Raw genomic sequence first — 10,876 nt, forward strand, 5'->3', positions numbered from 1 at the left:
GAGCCTTCAGCAACTTGCAATCTTTTTGTAATGGTAACATCAAGGAACACTGATCACAGGTTATCGTAACAAGTTAAATAGTAATGAAAAGTATGAAATGCTGGGAGAATTACCAGAGTGTGACACACACACATGAAGGGAGCAAATGTTGTTTTTTCCCAGACCCCATCCCCAACCTGAACCCCTAGACCCACAGCCCTCCCACTCCCCATCAGTCTTGTCCTCAGGAAGTCCCACCCCTTTCCTTGAGGTGGTTTGATGCAATTTAACAATTTCTCTAATTCTGGGCCCTGTGGCAACTGCTTCGTTCCTGACAGCCTACTATATTTGCAAAATCCATGAGAGCCACATTTAGTAGGCAAAGTTCCCAGGAACAAAAAGGAACAGGAAAGATGGAGCTGAACTCCATTTGGTGAGGCCAGCCCCGGGGGAGAGTGAGGCCTTGCGGCTGGGTGAGGAGGACCCAGGAATGGGGGTGGGTCAGGGAGACCCAAGGCTCTTCTCTGCCACTGGTTGGAGCTCATCTCATTGAGGTCTTCCAGCTAAAATCTGCAGGCACAAGATCCCGCATCTGGCCGGACAAGGGCAGCTCACCCAGGCCCGCCCACATCCAGCGACCCCGCTCTGGGCACCGGGCCCATATCAGTGGGGGGGGGATGCCCCGCTACACAGGGCCTGCCTGGGTGTGGCTGCCCCATGGGTCAGGGCAGTGACAGACACGGGTAGGGGATTGCTCTCCATACAGCTTATTAAGATGGACCCAGAGCCTGACCTGGTCCCACTATGGAATGTGGATGGTGGGGCTACTGGCCCATCTTGAGCACCACGATGAACGGTCAGCCCCTTACCTCCCATCCCAAACCGTGTGGTCCCAACCTCCTGCCCTGGACAGGGCTGTGGGGAAAAAACACTGCTCTCGAGAATACTTGGGTGTAAAAAACACCAGAAGCCCCTCCTGACCCCTGTCCTCGGCATGTGGCAAGGACTGGGCCACCCCCTCCAGCAGAGTGCTCACAGGCCTGGCTGGTAGTCTTGGAGACTCTAGCCAGCTGCTCCTTCCCTGCCGATGCTCAGGCTGGTGAGAAGTCCTGCAGTGATGTTAGAGCAGCCACATAGCTAGATATGAGCAGAGAAAGGGAGACACAGAGCAATGGCAGGAGTTGGGCAGAAAGGAGGGCCACAGGCCAGATGCAGGAAACCTTGTGTCATATAAGCACCAGGGGTCCCTGGGCAGAGAAAGAAAAGCAGGAACCTCTGGGCTGATAAGTGGTCATGCCTTTGGGGGTGAGAAGTGGCTCTGAGGTCAATAAAGAAAGGTGAGGAAAGTAGGAATTTCCAGTGTCTGAATGTAACTTTTTGCTTATTTTCCCCACATTTCAATAAAATTAGCCTTGCTGATAAGAAGTACCCATCATGCACCGACCCCGTGACACTTCCCATCCAGACTAAACAAGGACAAACATCCCTCCTCCCTTTGGAAGGTGGAGCTGGGATGAAAATCAGGCAATTGAACCTAGACCGTTCTCTCCCTAATGAATATCCTGCCCATTCATCTTTGCACCCCATGTAACCAACTTGCCAAAGAAACCCAGGGCAGCCCCTCACCTGAGCCTGCCCGCTCTCGCCTTGAGAGCGTACTACCCATCCTTTAATAAATCCTCACTTTACTTTTTTAACCACCGTGTCTTGTCTCTGAATTCTTTCTGGGATGGGACGAGAGCCTGGAACACTGGTTGCATCTACCGGCAACAGAATCATGCAGTACTTTTCCTTTCGTGTCTGGCATACAGCGCCCCGCCCGTCAGCCGTGCTCACCCATGTGCAGCCCCTGGATGCTGTTTGGTCTTTTCTCCCCACCTTCCCTTCTGCCGGGGACGCTGGCCTCCCTCTGCTCTACCCGCCTAATTCCCTTCCTGTGTTTGAAAGTTCAGCTCCTGCCACCTACTCCAGGAAACCCCCCAGGTTGAGGGGCTCACCCCTCTGCACCTCTGCTGTTCTCTCTGCAATGGCTGGTTCTCTGTCTTTCTGTCTAAGTGACTGCACACTCCTTCAGGGCAGGAACCAGGACTCATTACTCATGTTTGTGTCCCTGTGTTGACCTGGTCAGAGCTCGTATCTCCGCTGATGTCTCCCATTTTCTGCATCCCAGGTCCTCCCTCTCGAGCTTTACGCCCACACATCTACCTGCCTAGTAGATACGTTCATGCAGTTGGCCTCCAGCAGTGGTTCTGGGGCCCCAGGTTCACATCACAACCACCTGGAGCTACCATGATGCCTGCGGGTGACAACTGCTGTGTCTCTTCTCAACTCTGTGTGGAGCAAATTCAGACGAGTGGCTAGAAGTCAGCCCCGTGGTGGGATGCTTCCCACCACTGAATTGGCAGATACTAAAATCAGGACTCCTCCCCTCTCCCCAGGAATGAGTTGTTAAACACTGACCATCACACCCTTCCTGGGAGGGCCTGACGGTTTGTCAACACCCAGATTGCTGGGTCCACCCACCCACAGGGTTCCTGACTTAGGAGGTCAGGGGTAGGGCCTGAGAAATTGCATTTAAAAAGTTCCCAGTGACGCAAGGCAGCTGGACTCAGAGTCAGAGGCCTACAGACCCTTTAGCATCATGTCCAAAAGGAAAGTCATCATCCTTCCATCAAGCCTGCTCTTTCTCTGTGTTGTGTGTGGGCAATGGCAGCACCTTCCACCCAGTTTCCTCAGCCAGAAATCTGAGGATTGTCTCCTCAACTTCTGGGCTAAGTGGTCACCAGATCCTGTCACCTCTCTTCCATCAGCCCCCTCTGATCCTTCCCCTTCTCCCTGATCTCAGGGCCTGGGCCCAGCCTCATTCACTCTCCCTCCCTCCCTCCTGTCTGTTCTTGTGCCAGCCTCCCAGGGAGGCATCCAGCTCCCCTCCTCACCTGTTCTGGTCCACTCTCCTTGTCACCTGGCGGCCTGGTCCTTATGAGCTGAGACATCCATCCCATCATAGGATTCCAGCATGAAAGGGGTCCTGGCTCCCGATTCATTCTCTTCATGAGTCCTTCGGTCTGGAGGTCCCCTCCCTTCATCATCCTTCAGCCCCCACCCCCATCAGGGCTGGGCAGCTGTATTTCCTCTGGGATCGCTGCACCCTCTCCGTCCCCATGGCCTATTGAAGAACATTGATTGACAGCGTTGCATTCGTTCCTGCTGTACAGCGTGGTGATTCAGTTATACATGTATATACATTCTGCTTCATAGTCTTGTCATTATAGGTTATTAATACTTACTGGATACAGTTCCCTGTACTATAAAGTGGTCCTTGTTGTTTATCTAGTGTGTGCATGGTCATGTGCACCTGCTGACCCCACCCTCCTCATTTAACCCTCCTCACCACCACTTTCCATCCTGGGAACCGTAGTTTGTTTTCTGTGTCTGTGAGTCTGTTTCTGTTTTATAAATAAGTTGACGTGTATCATTTTTTTAGATTCCACATACCAGTGATATATTTGTCTTTCTTTGACTTACCTCACTTAGTATGATAAATGCCATGTCCATCCATGTTACTGGGAATGACATTATTTCATTCTTTTTATGGCTGAGTAGTATTTTATTGTGTGCATACATGACATCTTCCTTATCCATCATCTGTCAATGGGCATTTAGGTTGCTTCCGTGTCTTGGCTGTTGTAAATAGTGCTGCTGTGAACATTGGGGTGTATGTCTGGGAAAACTAAAGATTGTCATACTAAGTGAAGTAAGTCAGAGAGACAAAGATAAATACTACATGATGTAACTAATACGAGGAATCTAAACAAATTGCAAAACTGATACCATGTTATAATGAAGCCACTGGGAGAAACTGCTTCTCAGGGGTTACAAGCAAGCTGAGATACTCCAGCTGAGTACAAATCCTCTTGTTCCTGGTGATCTCGCCTCTGTTTCTACTGGGATTGGGCCTGGATAAAATCTGACCACCAGCCTCAGTCTTGGGGAGAGGCATTTAAAGACAGAAACATAAAGGAAGCATCACATGAGATTGTCAAGTCTGTCTGGAGTCAGCAGCCCATCATCTGCCCATCTGTCCCTGGGCCACTTCACGTCCAGCCAGAGAAACCCAGCCTGCCAGACTGTCACCGGGGAAGTGGACCATTTCCCTGCCCCCAGCACTGTGGTACTGAGAGTGGACATTGGAGACACACTGTCTTTGATCCCAGTTCCAGCCCTGCTACCTGTATGGACTTGAGTCACAGTGCTCTGACCTCCTAGCCAGGGCCTCAGCCCCTCTCATTGGGTTTGCTCTGGAAATTAGAAACCCTCAGACCTCAGGATGCTCTTGCCCATCCCTCTCATGTGGGCGCAGTTTTCCGCTGGCCACACAGAGTGTGAGCACTGGCTTAGACACACACACATACAAAGACACACACATAGACCCCCGTGCACGGTGACATTGAATACGGATTATGGGGTGGGATCAGAAGAGGAACAGACATTGAGGAGGAAGTAAGAGGAAGAATAAAGGGGTAGAAGGCAGCACCTACATATGACAGCACTCCCCCATTTTTCCAGGTCTTATTCTGCATATGCCTGAGGACATCCCTGGAAGAATCTGCTAGAATCATTCTCACTGTGCAGGTGGGGAGACAGACAGACCTGGACAGACACCAGGACTTATCCAGGATGGAGAACAGGTAAGACTGAGGAGCTGAGTCTGGAAGCCAGGGCGTCTCCTCACAGCTGCACACTGAGCCTCCCCGGGAGCCGTGGAGAGGGCGGGGCTGCTGTCACTGCGGAAGAGGTGGGTCTGCGTGGAGAAGGGGGTGAGCAGGCAGCAGCCCACAGGGCTGTGTGTGGAGGTGTTGTCTGTGGAGGGGGTTCCAGGAAGTGGACCCCAGGAAGTGACATCACTTCCTTGACCACAGACCCCAACAGAAGTGGAACCTGGTTACCAGGCACCCACATTCTAGAGATGGCCCCAAACCAGCTCACTTGGCTGGAGACAGTTGAGGAAGAAACATATTTTCCTTCTGTGTCCCGATCTCCCAGGGCTTCTCCATCAGGAAGCCCTGGAGTGAGAGCTTGTTCAGTGGCTGTAGGCATTGGATGAACCCTCAACCCAGATGCCTCTGGTCTGTTATGAGGAGGTCACCTAAGGTAACACGGGGTGGCCTGGAACAAGCCAGTCTGGGACCAGCCTCCTCTGAGAGCCCTCCCTGGGCAGGCTCGCTTCCCCTCATCTCCACGTGGGGGAAGGGGGACTTGAGGGGAGGTGGTCCCTCTGGGCAGTAACGGGTGATTGAACATGTGGTAACCCGGTGGTCCTGTCATGGCCACACCCGAGGACAGGGCTGGCAGGGGGGAAAGAGGACTCCTGAGGGGCATCTTATCTGTGCCAGTGGGAATCCAAGGCCCTCAGGTTGTCAGACTCTTTGTCCCTGATGGAGGTCCGTGCAGAGAGCGGTGTGAGTGTGTCTGGACTGGAGATGCCCTGTGGGTCTGAGAACCAGCCTAGAGAGCCAGACAGGGCTCTGAGGTTTCTGCCTGGCCGCTGGGCACTGTGTTTGCAGGACCCACACAGGAGGTACAATTATTTGGCCCAGTCACCAATGTTCCATGTCATCAGAGTGCTCACCTTTGAAACAGAAGGTCCAGCACCTGCTGGGCAGTGGTGAAACCTCTATAGTTGCCCAGGTATGTGTACAGTTAGGAGCGGTTGCCACACAGGATGGCAGGCATCAGGTTTGCCACCAGCTTCTCCAGCCTGCGTTGCTGGACTCTTCATAGAGACCTGAGTCAGAGGCAATACTGGGGACCACCATGGGGGTTTGGGCTGGTGCTCAGACCAAATCCTCAAGCCTTAAGTTATTGTGCCAAGAGCTGGAATAGGGGAGCCCTGAGCAGATTCAAGGTACTCAGAATCACCAGTACATGAGGCGGAGGTGATGATTAAATGCATTAGTGTCTCAGATCATTGTGTCAGCACCACAGTGACAGCACCTCCCTGCATGAACTACATCATCCCTGTGACTGCTGCCACAATATCCCATTCCAGAGATGAGAAGACAGAGGATCATCCCTTGGTGGGAGGGATGAGGTTTTTCAGGCCAATGTGGACATGTGGGATGGAGGGAAAACAGGATAGTCTGTAGAAAAATGCAGAAACACCGTTGACTTAACATGAACTGAGATTCTGTCAAAGTCTCTTTCTGAGATTCTGACTCATATGTGTCCACTGACTTTGTATCTGACCAAGGCAGGGCCTGGGCTGTGAGGACAGGTGGGGGAGATGAGGAATGAGATTCCTTTCCCAGCAGGTCTCTAAGAGGGAGCCCAGGGGAGGAGCGGGACAGTACTGGACTCAGGGCTTCCTGGGTATGGCGTCTCTTCGCTGGCACTCAACTTGTGCCTGTCGTGGGATTTGCTGGTGTCATGGGGCGCCAGCCTCTCCTCCAGGGAGATGGAGTGTGGGATCCCATGGACCAGGTCTTGTCCCAGCTCTTGTGTGGGTCCTGCAAACACAGTGCCCAGCGGCCAGGCAGAAACCTCAGAGCCCTGTCTGGCTCTCTAGGCTGGTTCTCAGACCCACAGGGCATCTCCAGTCCAGACACACTCACACCGCTCTCTGCACGGACCTCCATCAGGGACAAAGAGTCTGACAACCTGAGGGCCTTGGATTCCCACTGGCACAGATAAGATGCCCCTCAGGAGTCCTCTTTCCCCCCTGCCAGCCCTGTCCTCGGGTGTGGCCATGACAGGACCACCGGGTTACCACATGTTCAATCACCCGTTACTGCCCAGAGGGACCACCTCCCCTCAAGTCCCCCTTCCCCCACGTGGAGATGAGGGGAAGCGAGCCTGCCCAGGGAGGGCTCTCAGAGGAGGCTGGTCCCAGACTGGCTTGTTCCAGGCCACCCCGTGTTACCTTAGGTGACCTCCTCATAACAGACCAGAGGCATCTGGGTTGAGGGTTCATCCAATGCCTACAGCCACTGAACAAGCTCTCACTCCAGGGCTTCCTGATGGAGAAGCCCTGGGAGATCGGGACACAGAAGGAAAATATGTTTCTTCCTCAACTGTCTCCAGCCAAGTGAGCTGGTTTGGGGCCATCTCTAGAATGTGGGTGCCTGGTAACCAGGTTCCACTTCTGTTGGGGTCTGTGGTCAAGGAAGTGATGTCACTTCCTGGGGTCCACTTCCTGGAACCCCCTCCACAGACAACACCTCCACACACAGCCCTGTGGGCTGCTGCCTGCTCACCCCCTTCTCCACGCAGACCCACCTCTTCCGCAGTGACAGCAGCCCCGCCCTCTCCACGGCTCCCGGGGAGGCTCAGTGTGCAGCTGTGAGGAGACGCCCTGGCTTCCAGACTCAGCTCCTCAGTCTTACCTGTTCTCCATCCTGGATAAGTCCTGGTGTCTGTCCAGGTCTGTCTGTCTCCCCACCTGCACAGTGAGAATGATTCTAGCAGATTCTTCCAGGGATGTCCTCAGGCATATGCAGAATAAGACCTGGAAAAATGGGGGAGTGCTGTCATATGTAGGTGCTGCCTTCTACCCCTTTATTCTTCCTCTTACTTCCTCCTCAATGTCTGTTCCTCTTCTGATCCCACCCCATAATCCGTATTCAATGTCACCGTGCACGGGGGTCTATGTGTGTGTCTTTGTATGTGTGTGTGTCTAAGCCAGTGCTCACACTCTGTGTGGCCAGCGGAAAACTGCGCCCACATGAGAGGGATGGGCAAGAGCATCCTGAGGTCTGAGGGTTTCTAATTTCCAGAGCAAACCCAATGAGAGGGGCTGAGGCCCTGGCTAGGAGGTCAGAGCACTGTGACTCAAGTCCATACAGGTAGCAGGGCTGGAACTGGGATCAAAGACAGTGTGTCTCCAATGTCCACTCTCAGTACCACAGTGCTGGGGGCAGGGAAATGGTCCACTTCCCCGGTGACAGTCTGGCAGGCTGGGTTTCTCTGGCTGGACGTGAAGTGGCCCAGGGACAGATGGGCAGATGATGGGCTGCTGACTCCAGACAGACTTGACAATCTCATGTGATGCTTCCTTTATGTTTCTGTCTTTAAATGCCTCTCCCCAAGACTGAGGCTGGTGGTCAGATTTTATCCAGGCCCAATCCCAGTAGAAACAGAGGCGAGATCACCAGGAACAAGAGGATTTGTACTCAGCTGGAGTATCTCAGCTTGCTTGTAACCCCTGAGAAGCAGTTTCTCCCAGTGGCTTCATTATAACATGGTATCAGTTTTGCAATTTGTTTAGATTCCTCGTATTAGTTACATCATGTAGTATTTATCTTTGTCTCTCTGACTTACTTCACTTAGTATGACAATCTTTAGTTTTCCCAGACATACACCCCAATGTTCACAGCAGCACTATTTACAACAGCCAAGACACGGAAGCAACCTAAATGCCCATTGACAGATGATGGATAAGGAAGATGTCATGTATGCACACAATAAAATACTACTCAGCCATAAAAAGAATGAAATAATGTCATTCCCAGTAACATGGATGGACATGGCATTTATCATACTAAGTGAGGTAAGTCAAAGAAAGACAAATATATCACTGGTATGTGGAATCTAAAAAAATGATACACGTCAACTTATTTATAAAACAGAAACAGACTCACAGACACAGAAAACAAACTACGGTTCCCAGGATGGAAAGTGGTGGTGAGGAGGGTTAAATGAGGAGGGTGGGGTCAGCAGGTGCACATGACCATGCACACACTAGATAAACAACAAGGACCACTTTATAGTACAGGGAACTGTATCCAGTAAGTATTAATAACCTATAATGACAAGACTATGAAGCAGAATGTATATACATGTATAACTGAATCACCACGCTGTACAGCAGGAACGAATGCAACGCTGTCAATCAATGTTCTTCAATAGGCCATGGGGACGGAGAGGGTGCAGCGATCCCAGAGGAAATACAGCTGCCCAGCCCTGATGGGGGTGGGGGCTGAAGGATGATGAAGGGAGGGGACCTCCAGACCGAAGGACTCATGAAGAGAATGAATCGGGAGCCAGGACCCCTTTCATGCTGGAATCCTATGATGGGATGGATGTCTCAGCTCATAAGGACCAGGCCGCCAGGTGACAAGGAGAGTGGACCAGAACAGGTGAGGAGGGGAGCTGGGTGCCTCCCTGGGAGGCTGGCACAAGAACAGACAGGAGGGAGGGAGGGAGAGTGAATGAGGCTGGGCCCAGGCCCTGAGATCAGGGAGAAGGGGAAGGATCAGAGGGGGCTGATGGAAGAGAGGTGACAGGATCTGGTGACCACTTAGCCCAGAAGTTGAGGAGACAATCCTCAGATTTCTGGCTGAGGAAACTGGGTGGAAGGTGCTGCCATTGCCCACACACAACACAGAGAAAGAGCAGGCTTGATGGAAGGATGATGACTTTCCTTTTGGACATGATGCTAAAGGGTCTGTAGGCCTCTGACTCTGAGTCCAGCTGCCTTGCGTCACTGGGAACTTTTTAAATGCAATTTCTCAGGCCCTACCCCTGACCTCCTAAGTCAGGAACCCTGTGGGTGGGTGGACCCAGCAATCTGGGTGTTGACAAACCGTCAGGCCCTCCCAGGAAGGGTGTGATGGTCAGTGTTTAACAACTCATTCCTGGGGAGAGGGGAGGAGTCCTGATTTTAGTATCTGCCAATTCAGTGGTGGGAAGCATCCCACCACGGGGCTGACTTCTAGCCACTCGTCTGAATTTGCTCCACACAGAGTTGAGAAGAGACACAGCAGTTGTCACCCGCAGGCATCATGGTAGCTCCAGGTGGTTGTGATGTGAACCTGGGGCCCCAGAACCACTGCTGGAGGCCAACTGCATGAACGTATCTACTAGGCAGGTAGATGTGTGGGCGTAAAGCTCGAGAGGGAGGACCTGGGATGCAGAAAATGGGAGACATCAGCGGAGATACGAGCTCTGACCAGGTCAACACAGGGACACAAACATGAGTAATGAGTCCTGGTTCCTGCCCTGAAGGAGTGTGCAGTCACTTAGACAGAAAGACAGAGAACCAGCCATTGCAGAGAGAACAGCAGAGGTGCAGAGGGGTGAGCCCCTCAACCTGGGGGGTTTCCTGGAGTAGGTGGCAGGAGCTGAACTTTCAAACACAGGAAGGGAATTAGGCGGGTAGAGCAGAGGGAGGCCAGCGTCCCCGGCAGAAGGGAAGGTGGGGAGAAAAGACCAAACAGCATCCAGGGGCTGCACATGGGTGAGCACGGCTGACGGGCGGGGCGCTGTATGCCAGACACGAAAGGAAAAGTACTGCATGATTCTGTTGCCGGTAGATGCAACCAGTGTTCCAGGCTCTCGTCCCATCCCAGAAAGAATTCAGAGACAAGACACGGTGGTTAAAAAAGTAAAGTGAGGATTTATTAAAGGATGGGTAGTACGCTCTCAAGGCGAGAGCGGGCAGGCTCAGGTGAGGGGCTGCCCTGGGTTTCTTTGGCAAGTTGGTTACATGGGGTGCAAAGATGAATGGGCAGGATATTCATTAGGGAGAGAACGGTCTAGGTTCAATTGCCTGATTTTCATCCCAGCTCCACCTTCCAAAGGGAGGAGGGATGTTTGTCCTTGTTTAGTCTGGATGGGAAGTGTCACGGGGTCGGTGCATGATGGGTACTTCTTATCAGCAAGGCTAATTTTATTGAAATGTGGGGAAAATAAGCAAAAAGTTACATTCAGACACTGGAAATTCCTACTTTCCTCACCTTTCTTTATTGACCTCAGAGCCACTTCTCACCCCCAAAGGCATGACCACTTATCAGCCCAGAGGTTCCTGCTTTTCTTTCTCTGCCCAGGGACCCCTGGTGCTTATATGACACAAGGTTTCCTGCATCTGGCCTGTGGCCCTCCTTTCTGCCCAACTCCTGCC

The sequence above is a fragment of the Camelus ferus genome, chromosome 11 (assembly GCF_009834535.1).
Source record: "Camelus ferus isolate YT-003-E chromosome 11, BCGSAC_Cfer_1.0, whole genome shotgun sequence".
In the NCBI taxonomy this organism is placed as follows: domain Eukaryota; kingdom Metazoa; phylum Chordata; class Mammalia; order Artiodactyla; family Camelidae; genus Camelus; species Camelus ferus.